General features: G+C 44.2%; 1 protein-coding gene across 1 annotated transcript in view; it reads left to right on the top strand.

Moving 5' to 3' along the window:
* The window catches only part of PIBF1 (progesterone immunomodulatory binding factor 1), a 158,945-nt gene that overhangs the window by 14,041 nt on the left and 130,090 nt on the right, over positions 1–14,814 (top strand). The window lies entirely within an intron of this gene.

Raw genomic sequence — 14,814 nt, 5'->3', positions numbered from 1 at the left:
ACACATCCCCAGCACTTTGAATTAGCATCAGAGCTTTAAGAGCTCTCCAGCTGTCACCTAGAGACTGTCAACAGCTTGTTTGGAGGGTGGGGAGTATGGCATTGTATCTGTTTGAGGTCCCCCTCTTCCTCCTCCTCCTCAGACCCCATCCACAGCAGGCTGCATTCCTAAAATATCCTGGAAGTTTCCAACCTGGAGTTGGGAACCCTATGTCCTTTCCAGGCAACCATCAGCCAACCTTTATCTGCCTGTCTGTCTTCAGATTTACTCCCCCTCACATCCTCTGCCTAGGGAAAGGGCAGTCTTTCCCTGCAGTGGGAACCAAAGCAGCTGACATCATTCTCCTCTCCCTCATATGATCCACACAACTACTCTATGAGGTATGTTAAGGTTGAAAGTGTGTGAATGGTCCATAATCCCCCAGGCAGCTTTTAAAACATGAACCTGGGACCTGCACACCATCCTCTGAAGCGCTCTCTGTGGCAGTAATGGGGTGACTGCTGGCACCTTTTCCTATCTTTTTTTGCCTTGTGGTATTCTGCTTGTGGTGTGATCTGTCTTCTTTGTGATGTGGCATGATTATGTTATTGGGTTTGTTTCTTTTGAAGGGGAAGTGATGTGTTGTGAGTGAGGACATATTTTACCTCAGAATACAGTAGGTTCCATATGCAACTGGCAATTCCAACTGCCTTGCGGGGGGGGGAGTTTGGGGTGTGGAATGGAGTGAAGTCCAATCAGCTTCCATATGCAAAAGACCTTGAAACGCTGGGCGGGACTGTACAAAGCAGCCAGTCAACCCAGCCAGCGTCTTCTGACTGACAGTTCTTGCGGCCAAACACTAAAGGTGTGCATTTTGGAACGTTGGAGCCCACTATGGCTTTATATATAAGGGAGAGATGGTATCAGATTGATCTACGTTCTGTGCACTGAGGACAAGCAAGTCCTAGGTTACAAACTGAACTCTCCAATGCAAGAACAAGATGCATTTCTTCCTTTAGGAGGTGCCATTGTCAGAAGAAAATAAAAAGGTTTCAGTTTTGCTTTTGCATGTGGGTGAGTATTCTGTTTGTAATAATTATTTAGATACACTATATTTTTAATATGCTAGTTGTGATAATTTCATGCCAAGTAAAAATGTCCATAGTCATGTTTTAGGTTCCTAAAGTAACAGAATAACTTTCAATCTAGAAAAGGAAAAATAAATGCTAATGTAGCATTTTTTTTCCATTTTCCCGAACATTTCCGTTTTTTCGCAAAAAAAAAAACCTGGGGAAAACCCGGGGTTTCTTCCCGAGCTTCAAAATTTCCGGAAATTCTACATCTCTAGCAGCTCCTGATGTTGCTGCTTTTAGCAGTCTGTATATCTGTTGAAGCGATCTCTTCACGCCATGAACAAATTAGTGTACCTGACTCTTGAATGTCAGATATTGTCAGCATATGCTGAGTAAACTGCCTTCTATTTTTACTAAGTTTCAAACAGCGCGGCATGTCTTTTCTTTGAACAGCTTTTTACCGTCTCTTAACTTTTTTTTTTAAAGGCTAGCTTCCCACAAAGCAGGAGCCATGCAAGGATGGAGGGGCTATAAATCGATGAATACTTTTGTCTCCCACAATAATTATCAGACCTTTCCTCTACAGTGCCATATTGGAACATGGACAGTATTTAGAAAGGGCTGCCACCCTCCAAGTGGGACCTGGGGATCTCCCGGTGTTACAGCTGATCTCCAGACTACAGAGATGAGTCCCCCTGCTTTGGAGGGGGGGGGACGGTACAGCATTGTAACCTGCTGAGGTCCCTCCCCTTTCCAAACTGTACCCTCCCCCAAAATCTCCAGGTATCTCCCAACCCGGAGGTGGCAAACCTGGTATCAAGAAGTTCTAGTTAGTAAGAGCAGAGATAAAATGAATCCTCATAATGACGTTTCTTCATTCAAGAGCCAATAATAAGCCCTAGTAAAGAACCTTCACCATCCAATCTAAGGCAGCCGCACCTGCATTTTTAACGCCATTATAAGCTTCAGATTTTGGGAGTTTTCTCTGTGTCCTGAAACACTTTTTCCCCTTCTCTTCATCTCTTCCTCCCCTCTCCCCCCCGTTTTAATGGAACATCCATTCCAAAGAAGATTTCTATAGAACGGAAGAGGATTCTTCTTTTTTTCTTTTTCCTAAGCTTGTCCTACTCCGGCTGCCCCAGTTCTCTTTTTCTTTTAATCAGACTGAATTTGGGTTTTACTGCTGCTTGCCACTGGGTGTCAGCATTGGCTTAGAGTCTTTGCATGAGCCGACTCGCTTTTCCCTCTGTTCGTCAGGGGCAGCCGTAAGGAAAGAGAATCCCGCATGAAGATTTTGTCAAAGTGTGCGTGCTGTGGGGAGAGTATGCTGTGTCTTGTTTAGTCAAGGCGACATTGAAAATGTTTAGGTATTCAGTTTCTGGTGCAAAGTGCAACACTTAACGTCATGTGATCTTCAGAAGACTTACTGCAGTTGATCTGTTCTCAGGCTTCAGGTGGGGTCGCTGTGTTGGTCTGAAGCAACAGAATAAAGTTGGGGTCCAGGGGCACCTTTATGACCAACAACGTTTTATTCGAGGTAGAAGCTTTTATGCGCACGCGCATGCAGACGAAAGCTTATACCCAGAATTAAACTTTGTTGGTCTTAAGGGTGCCCGAGTTCTCAGGCTTGTGAGAGCAGAGTTTTCCCCAGTCTGTTTATTTTTATTTATTTCTTTATTTTATTCAATTTATATTCTGCCCTCTCTGCACGCGGGCTCAGGGCGGATCACAGTAAGATTCTAAAACACATAAATAGAATTTTACAGAATAATTAAACAATTTAAAATAGCATACATTTAAGGGGGGGGAACAACACAAAACAGGTCACACTCTTTTACTGTAGTCAAACTTTATTGCATTAACAACAAAATGTCATAGCAGCTAAAAGTGACAGTAAAAAAAACAATTAACAAAAGACAAACCAGTAAAAGGTACATTGCATAACATTAGTAAAACTACATATCACAATACGGTTAAAACAATAATATCAGTATTGACTTATTAAAAAGTTAAAATTATCTAATGACAATCATAAAATAGTTGTCACCCAAAGAGTCAAGTTAAGAGAAGATCGATAGAATTCAGTGCTCTTTTCCTTTTTTTTCCAAAATAGCAGCAACAAATCTTGCCACTTGGAAAGTAATACATTTATCTCTGTCTGACAGTTAGGAATACTAATTTCTCATGATCTGCCCTACCAAGAAGGGAAGATATAATTGTACACAGGAACTTATTTCGTTCAGTCCCATTTTTTGTTGTTGTTGTTCAGTCGCACAGTCGAGTCCGACTCTTCGCGACCCCGTGGATCATCTCCCGCCAGGCCTTCCGGTCTTCCGCCGTCCTCTGAAGTTTGCTCAGTTTCATGTTCGTTGCATCGATGACACTGTCCAACCATCTCATCCTTTGCCGTCCCCGTCTTCTTTGACCTTCAATCTTTCCCAGCAGCAGGGTCTTCTCCATTGAGTGCTCCCTTCTCATTGGGTGGCCAAAGTATTTGAGCTTCAGTTTACAATGAAATATGACATGGAAAAGCATGCTTTGATATGCTACCATTGTATACATTATTTTCAAAATGGTGCCATTGGGCCTCTAAGATCTTATTGATCCGGGCCACGTTGAGGTGGTAGGCTACAAGTACAACAGGGGAGGCCGAAAGCCTGGCGGAAGAGCTCCGTTTTATGGGCCCTGCGGAACGGTAATAAGTCCCACACAGCCCCGATCTCAGACGGGAGCATGTTCCACCATCAGTGCTGTTATAGTCTCCCCAAAAAATTTGTCCTACTGAAATGTATCTCTTTGGATTCTCCCCCTGGGTAAAACAAAACGGGCAAATGAGTGGCAATTCAGCTCTGACACTCCATCAAATAGAATGAGTTGAACTATATGTTGAAAGTACATCAAATGTCTATTTATCGAAACTGGAATAAAATAATAAATGACGTAACCGTGCTTCATACATTTGATGTGCCATTTTTTTCTTCTATATTTCTTGAAATTCTGAAAGGAGTACATGAAGGCGCTCAAAACATTTTTACAAAGCTGCTTACTGAGATGACTCTCAGACATGAGAACTAGATTTTCATGCCTGTATGAGGAACGAGTGTGCTTTGGGGGGGCGGGGGTGATAAGGTATTAATTTGCAGAACTCTTTCTGAACTATGTAAGCGGTATAGGCTCATTCCATCTGAAAGTGGCTGTCAAAATTGGAGTGGTAGCCAAAGCACCCTATATTTCTTCAAGCAACTGTCCCACTCTTTAGATCTCAGAACTGAGTATTTTGCAGGGCCTGAAATGACAAGGACGCAAAGACACTTTTCTGGTTGTTCAGATTTATGGTAGGGTTTATCTGTGTAGGTTCAGTGACTTTGGACAAGAACTGAAGTATGAACTAGAAAAACAAAGCTATGGTATCCCAGGAAGAACACCTGAGCATGCTTACAGCTTAGTTGTGGCATACTGGCAGTAGTTTAGTAAGATGTGCCCAAAAATACCCATGGCTAGAATAGAGCCATATGATGACAATCTGATTTCCTGTTATCCTGAACCTAAATAATCTGTTCAGTTGTTGTAAGTGTAATGCTATTTATATTTATAAGCTCTGCGGTACAGTCTCTTTCAGTTTGCTATGAGGGTCGTTGGGCATCCCACCTCAAAAACAACTACAACAAAAGGGCAACTAAAATGTCCAAGGACTTGGAGCCTACTTCCATAAGAAAAAGCTACAGAATGTTTAGTTGAGGGGGAGCAAAGATTACACAAACAAGACAAATTTATAAAATATATATTACAAAGCTTCAGGCTCATACCGAACCAAGCGTAACTTTTGCTGTGGCAAAATTTTTATCAATAGTTTTTTAATCACTTTTATCCGTAACGGTATATATTATTCCTTGTACTTTGCATTTCTGGTTGCTTGTTTATTTTCTGCATTTTTGGACTGTGTTATTCTGTACAATATGGACTATCAGACTTGTTTGTTTATGACCCATTGGTCTGTGAGCATGAAGTATAGAATAAAGGAAATATTAGAACTTTGGGATACTATTGAAGTTGCCTGGTGGTCAGCCTAGCATTGAGGAAAGGAAATACGTTTGCAGGCCATAAGTTACTAATGGAACTGGTGTTGGCAGCTGGTTAAGATGGTCTTTTACTCCGTTTTGTGTTACTAACTTTTTCCTTGGAAACTCTGAAAGCATGTCGATAAATATATCAGTTGCTTTTTAAAGGGGAAGGCAAAAGCTTTATTAGGCTTGTTCTCAATTAACTTTAGTCATAGTAGTTAATTGGAAACTCCCTGTCTAGAGGCCATATACCTCTGAAGGTCAGATGCTGGGTACAGAGCATGAGAAGGTTGGCTTTATTTAACAGTTTGTTTCACTTTTGCTAGGACAAGTTAACATAAGAACATAAGAGACGCCAATGTTGGCTCAGGCCAAAGGCCCATCCAGTCCAGCACTCTGTGTCACACAGTGGCCAGAAATACCAGTGCCATCAGGAGGTCCACCAGTGGGGCCAGGACATTAGAAGCCCTCCCACTGTTGACCACCCCCCCAGCACCAAGAAGACAGAGCATCACTTGCCCCAGAGCCCCTATCTATACCTTGTGGCTAATAGCCACTGATGGACCTCTGCTCCATATGCTTATCTAATTCCCTTTTGAAGCCGTCCATGCTTGTAGCCGCGACCACTTCCTGTGGCAGTGAATTCCATGTGTTAATCACTTTTTGGTGAAGAAGTACTTCCTTTCATCAGTAAATGAGGCAGGGGGACCAGGGCATTTGCGGGAAGTACCCTGTGCCTTTTGGAGTAATAGTTGTTTTTTTTAATATAATTTTATTGAACAATATAGCAATATTACAAACTGATAAAAGAATGGAGTGCAATCAAGGAAGTACAGCAAAAGATAAATACAAATATAGGTCTAAATATAAATTAGCTTTAGAACCATTCAATGTACCATTAAAAGGAATAAATTTAGAGTCCAGTAGCACCTTTAAGACCAACAAAGGTTTATTCAAGGTATGAGCTTTCGTGTGCAAAGCTAGATTTCAAACATATAGATACAGGCTGATACAGAAAAAGCCCAGCAGGAACTCATTAGCATGGCCACACCCCTGACAGCACAGCTCATTAGCATATTAGGCCACACCCCATGCCTTCGCTTGGCTTGCCGGGGGTGGGATGGAAGGCTGGGGACGGCACAGGGAGGCATTTAAATGCCTCCCTGATCCTTCCAGGGCGCACCTGGCCCACCTGCCTCGGAGTTGCTGGGGGGGGGTCGCTCTCCAGGCCTTCCCTCTGTAGCCACGCAAGCAGAGGTTTTGGCTGTAGTGGGTGTGGCCAACTCTGAAGCCAGCCGGAGCTCCGATCCTGTGCGTTCCTTCCCAAAGCCCTGGCTGCTGGCATTGCCTTATGGAAGGGGAGGGCTTTAAGGGGGACAGTTCCATCAGGGGCTGAGTTTCCCCAACTGCTTAGCCCCCACCCCCGTGACTGCTTAGGCCCTGAAATGGAGCTGCTACCTTGGGCCATCAGTTCTGCTGCTAGCCAAGGGAGACTATTCCATCAAGGGCTGAGTTCCTCCAGCTGGCCATATCTACCCCCTGGCTGCTGCTTCTGTATTTTATTGTATTGTGATTTTTATATTGTTTTTGTTGTTTGCTTGTTTTGTAAACCTCTTTCAGTCTTGCTTTGGAATAAAAATAACCAAATAAACAAACCCTTTCCTCCCCTGCTGTTCCTTCTTGCTGGGAAAAGCTATTATTGGCCCCGGTCACACGGAGCATTAGGCACGCTAGAGAGACGGAAGATAGGCAGATTTTCCGGGCGCGGTCTCACCGCCACATCTGGGAAGCGTAGAGCTCCCGTGGCGCACCCGAGGCTTCCCGCTGAAGATGTGGGGTAAAAAACTAGTACCTCGGAGGTACTAGTTTCCGGAAACCGCGTTTCCGGTGGTAGTTCCGATGCCCGCCCACGTCCCCTCGCAAAAAGGTTTTTTTTCCCCCAAGTCTTCACGGATGCGCACAAGCACACAACGGAGCATGCACACATTTCAGTTTAAAAAAACCCCCACAACCCCGTTTGCTGCGCTGCTCTGCTTCTTTGCCGCGTTGTGTGATCGGCACCTCCCCCCTAGCCACAGAAGCTCTACGGGACCTCAACCCGACGCCTGATCGCGTAGTCGCGCGTTAGTTTGCTTCGGGGCAAACAGCCACGCCTTCCCTCTGCATTTTCCTGCCCGTGTGGCCGAGGCCATTGGACTGTTTTTTACCCAGTTCACACACACACACACACACACACACACACTCCTTCTTGACAGTTAAAGCTTTCCTCTCTCTCCCATCCTCCTTGATACAGTGAAAGAAACCATGTATTTATACTTGATCCATGAGTATGCGTTATGAAATACAGATAGTTAACAATTCCAAATTTTCCATAGTTAAGGGTCTGGAATTTGAGTTTGGTTTTCTTTAGCTTTGTATCTTCAGTTCTCTGAAAGAAGTAGTTTGAACATGAGGTTAAGGACAATACAGGGAAACCAGAAGCACTCCCCCCCCCCCCAATGGTTTTCTGGGAAGTAAAGTGTCTTGCTTCTCTCTCTATGCCAATAAAGGTGTTGTATTGTATTGTTGCTTCTCTCTCTAGAGCTGAAGGAGATCTTTTTGAAGACTCGTGTAAAAATGTTTTCTGAACGTGTAATTATTGAACTAGTTATCCGTTTTTATCCCGAAGCATACTGGCTTTGCCTTGGCTTTAAACTGAGAGATTTTAAGTTAGGATTAATATCTGATTGACTGAATTGGGGGGGGCGGGCCTCTCTGAATGGGTTTGGTTCAGCTTCCTGACTCAGTCTGATTCTGTTACACTGCTGTGTGCTGTACCCCTGAATAGAGGCCTTTCTCCATGACACAGGGCAGAAATTTTTAAGGTTCTTTCAAATATGACAAACCCATCACATTTGTGAAGCTTGTTGTTGCCAGCTAATGTGTTGCGCCTGAACTTGGAGAACGTTCCTTGTAAATTAAAAACACGTGAAGCATAAGAACTAGTTTTTCAGGGTTTAATAAATCCACCTGTTTTAATAGTGATTCATCAGCCTGGACAAGTGGAAAATTGCCTGTACCTAGCTTAAGGGTAAATAGTATTGTGTGACATCAATGGGTTTTTTATATGCTGAACAGAACTTGGATATTACTTCTTACAGTTCATTAACATGCTGCTAAATCCCTAAATGGTTGTAGAACAGAGGATCAGGAATAGTAAGCTTCTTATGGGTAACTGTCAAAACAAGGTGTGGTCTAATAATAGGGGGAATAGGGGAATCCCTGACATCAAGATGTAGCACAAGAAAGCTAAATTTGCTTTGTTAAAGGGTGTTTACACCTGGATGGTGATTTAGGTTGATTGGCTGTATCTTATTTGGTTTCAGGAAAGGGCCTGGAAGAAGAAATTTAGTCTCTTCTCTCGAGTTTAAATATCTGGTAGGAATTCAGATTGTTATCTGTTCCCATCCATTTGTCATTGTTTTCAGTTGTATATAACTATAGAGGCAGTGGAGATGAACAACGTTAGACTTTGGAGGGCTTTTGATTCACATACGTTAAGACATTCAGTAGTAAATGGAACGATCTTATGATCAAGGATTAAATTGACCATCTCACACCTCAGCTCCACCCTCTCTCACTCCCAGAGACATCCACAGGCTGGGTAGCCTACCCCCCCCCTTAATAATCAGCCCTCACTCACATAGAGCTATTGGGAATGGGGCTCAAACACCGTTCCAATCACTTGCTGCCAGCATTCATTCATATTGTATAATAAAGTATGAGAAAAAAGTTTCACCTCCATTGAACTTTTGAACAACTGGGATCCTTTAGTTACAAATTTACTATTTTCAGCCTGCTCCGAGCACCTCTTCTACATGGTTCCACTCAGTCAGAACACCTTTTTCACCACAGCTCTTAAGCTGTCAACTTCTCGGCTGCCAACCTGCTGTTTTCCAAGTCTCTTTCTTTCAGCATTCCATCAGCTCTCATTGGTTGCTCTGGGAGAGAGGTAGAACCTTACCTGTTCGTCACACGTCCCTCTTCCAACACACTGTCATAGCTGGAGGGCTACCAAGGTACGAGAGGCAATGATTTCTTTTTAACCACCTCGTTAAGGACTATGTATTTGGTGAAAAAAACCAGAATTTATTTGAATCAACTTAAACTTCACCTTTTCTGTGCTTACCTATTTAAGACCATTAAATACACATTTTGGCATACACATTTCATATTTTACATAGTTATATTCACAAGAATTACAACCTCTTGTTTCCCTGAGGGGAGGAAAAACATATTGAACACACTTAAATCTTAAAACACAGTACTTACACACTATACCTATTTAATTGACCATTCTTCTCCCTTCCTGGAGAAGTCTGCCACTACATTTGCATGTCTGTTTATATGTACTACATTGAAGTCAGAATTTTAGAACAACAGGCTCCAGTGTTGGAGTGTGCTATGGTGCCCTGTAATATGGTGCACCCAGCACAGTGGGGAGTAGTCAGGGTCAAGGGTGTTTTCTCCTCCTTAGGTGTGGCTTCAATGTACAATGGCTAGGCACTCCTCCTCCACCATTGCCCATTGTGGTTTTCTAGGAAGCAGCTTTCTATTTAGATAGATTCCTGCTACCCGATAGTGAGGGGTATAAATTAAATTGTCCTGTCCCATATTGTTACTGGGATTAGTATGTGGGCTTCACCCTGGGCTATCCAAAATCAGATCTTTAATTTTCAAGGTACACACTTCACCTCCTCCATCTGCACTCTGAAACGACATATAATTTCACCCCTATAACTTTATATTTATGCGAATTCAGCCTATCACACATGGGCAATAAGCATTTCTCCCCCCATTTCTCCACATATGTAATCAAGACCAGCCATTTTTTATTTAAATACAGTCTCATCCACTTAATATTCATGTTTCTGGTCTTGTCCAAAGGACTGGGGAATCAAACCCGGTTCTCCCAGATTAGAGTACATCAGACTGGCCTTCCAGTTAGGTAGCATTTGCAGTCCCAACGCTTCTGAGTGACACAGTTCATGATGACATGAGACTTGCCACATTCACTTGGCTTCCTGGAGTGCCCTGCTGCTCCACCGTTTCTGCGACTGTCTCTATATAGGTGCACTGTTTTTCCTTCTTCCACTGGGCAACGCAAAAGACATACTGATCTCCTCCTCCATACGTCTTAGGGAGATCCGCTATGGACTCATCCAGCCCTTCTCTGTTGTTTCCTTGTAGAGGGCTTCTTTGAAGGCTGAGCACCAAAGAATAGATTCTTTTGAACTATGGTGCTGAAGAAGACTCTTGAGAGTACCTTGGACTTCAAGAAGAACAAATCAGTAAATCCTAAAAGAAATCAACCCTGACTGTTCCCTGGAAGGCCAGATAATGAAACTGAAGGTCAAAGAAGACGGGGACGGCAAAGGATGAGATGGTTGGACAGTGTCATAGATGCAACGAACATGAAGTTGAGCAAAGGATGAGATGGTTGGACAGTGTCATAGATGCAATGAACATGAAATTGAGCAAACTTCAGAGGACGGTGGAAGACAGGAAGGCCTGGCAGGATCTGGTCCATGAGGTCGCGAAGAGTCGGACTCGACTGTGCGACTGAACAACAACAAGAGGGCTAAAAGGTGCCTTGCTGTCATCTTTTGCCATAAGGCTGATCTGGCTGTCCTTTCACAGTGGAGATGCAAGGTCTCCTGTATGTATTTTATTACTGTCCTAACACCAAGAGGTATTTATACATTTGAGAGGTTCCGTGTCCCCCTTCAGTTTCTTCTCTGGTCCTTCTTTTGCCCCTCTGTTTCCACTGTCCATGATCAGATTGTTCAAGTGTACCATGTTACAAGGTTGTAGTTGCTGTTGTCCAGAGGGAACAATGTCAAGGACTGAACAGCGATCCACTTTGGTGGAGGGACTGTGGCTCAGTGGTAGAGCATCTGCTTTGCATGCAAAAGGTCCCAATTTCAATTCCCAGCATCTTCAATACCAGGCGGTAGGTGATGTGAAGGACCTGGAGAGCTGCTACCACTCTGATTAGACAACACTGACCCCAATGGACTGATGATCTGATTCAGTATAAGGCAGATTTGTGTGTTCACTTCTGATTTAATATGAGATGCTGGATCGCCCTCGTCTGCTAACAAACTTGCCACATTCTGTCCATTGTTTGGTCCGGCAAGATTTTGGGTCAACCTTTTTTTATTTCCGCTCGCACCCAGGTGACCCCCCTGAAAGAATTTGCCACCTTCGGCAAGTCTTTCCATTGTCTTTTAGAATAAATACGGGACTTATTCTAGCTGTTGATTAAGTGAGCCTTCTTAATAGGCATGGAGAGTTACTGTTAAAATTGGCAGCCTGGTGTTTCTAGGAGGCCAGAGAAGAGCAAATTGTGCCTGCCTTTTAAAATGGGGTAGAAAGAATGTGGTCCGTCCTGAAGAAGACGAAGCTGCCCCCCCCCCCCCGTTAGGATGAGACACACCAGCTCCAAAGATCTGTTCGCTTCACAGTGGAACCCATTCTGCAGTATGATAATAACTGATAAAGGGATTGTAGCTAAAAGACATCCTGTTAGAATAGACAGGATTAACTTGCCTCATTCGGGACTGAACAGCATTGGCCTCTGTATGAATGACTGCTAGTCTCAGCTATGTGGATCTTGACTTCCCAGGTCATTAATAATCCCGCTGAACCACGGGGACGTCCTGGCAAATGCTTCCTGGGCTTGAGGTTTTCAGTTCCATGTGGGGTGGTGACAGACTTTGCATTTAGCTCTCAATTGAGTATTTGTGCTGACGACTTGCAGAGGCAGTTCTTGTCTTAACAACCAAGAAACTTGGTGCTTGCGTGGTTAGTTGAATCCAGGTCAGGAAGATCCTTTCTTCACTACAACCAGCCGGTGCCCTCAATGGGGCTTTGTGCTCGCGTTAGTTGAGCAGCCGCACCACTTATACGCTGCACGGGAAACTCGTTTTGAAAGAGAGGGGCATTTCATCAAGGCAGTTTGGTACAAGGTGGGGGTTAGCTGAGGAAAAGGAAGCAAAGCTGGAAAGGCATGCCAAGGCTGTCGAGCACATTTAATGTATCTCTGTAGGTCCCAAACTCTGCTCAAGGGGGGCTCAAGGCCTGAACCGTTAATGTTCCCCTTTGCTTGGGATTCACTGCCACAGGAAGTGGTGGCGGCTACAAGCATGGGCGGCTTCAAAAGGGAATGAGATAGGCATATGGAGCAGAGGTCCATCAGTGGCTATTAGCCACAAGGTATAGATAGGGGCTCTGGGGCAAGTGATGCTCTGTCATCTTGGTGCTTGGGGGGGGTCAACACTGGGAGGGCTTCTAATGTCCTGGCCCCACTGGTGGACCTCCTGATGGCCCCTGGTATTTCTGGCCACTGTGTGACACAGAGTGTTGGACTGGATGGGCCTTTGGCCTGAGCCAACATTGGCATCTCTTATGTTCTTATGTTCTTATGCTTGGGATTAAACATGACCATGCCAACATTTACACTGATGAGACATTTTTGCAGCAATATATCTTGTCATTGGCCCATTGGCAGCAGTCGGGAATTTTGTAAACGAACCTATGTTTTTCTCATCGAGCGAAGTTTATAACTACATTGTTAGAGCAGTAAGTATGCTTTTCAAACTAAAAACCTCTAGCAGAGCTAGAGTGTTTATATACAACCATTTGCAAGTACAAACTGGCCGGGGTAGTACCGTAATTGTCGGTTTGTCCCTGACCTGGAACTAACCTCGGTGGCCCCACTTACTCCATATTGTTTAAAGTATCTCAACCATTCTTCACGGCATTGAGTATGAAATCTTTTCCTGGACCTGAGGTTTTTGAAGGTTGTACTTTTAACTTTTCGTGTCTGATGTTTTTGAAACTGGGACCGCAGAGTATAAATGGTTTAAAGGAATAGAAAAAATGATATTAAAAAAATAATAAAGTGCAGCATTTTTTTTTTTTAGAAGTAGTGGCCAGAATTAAAAGAAACATGCTGCTTGATCTCTGTCCCCAGGGGGCCATTATGTGTGCAGGGGAGAATGGTTGGGCACAGAAGGGTGAAGCACCCCTTCCACCTGCCTTCCGATCCTCAGGAGTAAATAATCTCTATCCCTGCATTCTGAGAGCCAGTTTTGTGTAGTAGTTAGGAGCACGAACTCTAATCTGGGAGAACCAGGTTTGATTCCCCACTCCTCTGCATTTGGGCGCTGGTGTGACCTTGGACCAGTCACAAATTATTTCAGAGCTGTTCTCTCAGGAGCAGTCCTTGCAAGAGCTCTCTCAGCCACACCTACCTCACAGGGTATCTGTTAAGAACATAAGGACATAAGAGATGCCAATGTTGGATCAGGCCAAAGGCCCATCCAGTCCAACACTCTGTATCACACAGTGGCCAGAAATACCAGTGCCATCAGGAGGTCCACCAGTGGGGCCAGGACATTAGAAGCCCTCCCACTGTTGACCCCCCCCCCCAAGCACCAAGATGACAGAGCATCACTTGCCCCAGAGTCCCTATCTATACCTTGTGGCTAATAGCCACTGATGGACCTCTGCTCCATATGCTTATCTAATTCCCTTTTGAAGCCATCCATGCTTGTAGCCGCCACCACTTCCTGTGGCAGTGAATTCCAAGTGTTAATCACTCTTTGGGTGAAGAAGTACTTCCTTTTATCTGTTCTAACCCGACCACTCAGCAATTTCATGGAGTGCCCACGAGTTCTTGTATTGTGAGAAAGGGAGAAAAGTACCTCTTTCTCTAGCTGTTCTTTCCCATACATAATCTTATAAACCTCGATCATGTCACCCCTCAGTCGTCGTTTCTCCAAGCTAAAGAGCCCTAAGCGCCTTAACCTTTCCTCATAGGGAAAGTGTTCCAACCCTTGTTGTGGGGAGGGGGAGGGAAAGGAGATTGTAAGCCGCTCTGAGACTCCTTCGGGGAGTAACGGGTAGGGGTATAAATCCAATCTCTTCTCTCTCTGTCTCTGTCTCTCTCTCTCTCTCTCCATCTCAGTAAATGTAAGGTTGGGGTAGTGTGTTGCCAACTTCTGATGAAGGGAGCTTTGGCTCTCTTGTTGATCTTTAAGGTGCTACTGGACTCTAACATCCATTTAAGTATCTTTACATCACCTTTCTGCCCAGTGGGGACCCAAAGGGTTTTGCAGAGAATACTGTGAACTCCATCCTGGGCCAGGCCTGGATCTACTGGGCTGGCTCGCTCAAGGCCATGAGCCAGGGTCTAAGAGCAAAGGTTCAAGAGCCTTTTGACTTGTACACATGGTCACATGCCTCTGGCTACAGCCAGGCTTAAATACCTGCAAGAGGAAGGAAAGGAAAACAGGAGTTCAGACTAATACATCTTGATGTTGCACAACTGCCAGAGTTGTTCCGAAGATTGCCCTCCCCTATTAAAGGCCTTAATTTTTCCAGTTGATCCACTCCAGTTTATAGCATTTAAATATACATTTGTTGCTCATATAGGGAAATGAATCATAGAATAGAATCATAGAGTTGGAAGGGGCCACACAGATCATCTATTCCAACCCCCTGCCCAGTGCAGGACCAACCTTTGATTCGATACTGGCAATTTCTACTGGCAAAGGTCTTTGGTTAGATACTGGCAATTTCTACTCCTCCCCAATTTAATCCCAAAACGTAGCCATGTGACTACCCTTGTTTGAACATTCTGTGGAAGACATTCT

This window comes from Gekko japonicus, unplaced genomic scaffold (assembly GCF_001447785.1).
Source record: "Gekko japonicus isolate JY-2015 unplaced genomic scaffold, Gekko_japonicus_V1.1 scaffold589, whole genome shotgun sequence".
NCBI classification, from domain to species: Eukaryota; Metazoa; Chordata; class Lepidosauria; order Squamata; family Gekkonidae; genus Gekko; species Gekko japonicus.
This window is presented reverse-complemented; position numbering and strand designations above follow the sequence as displayed.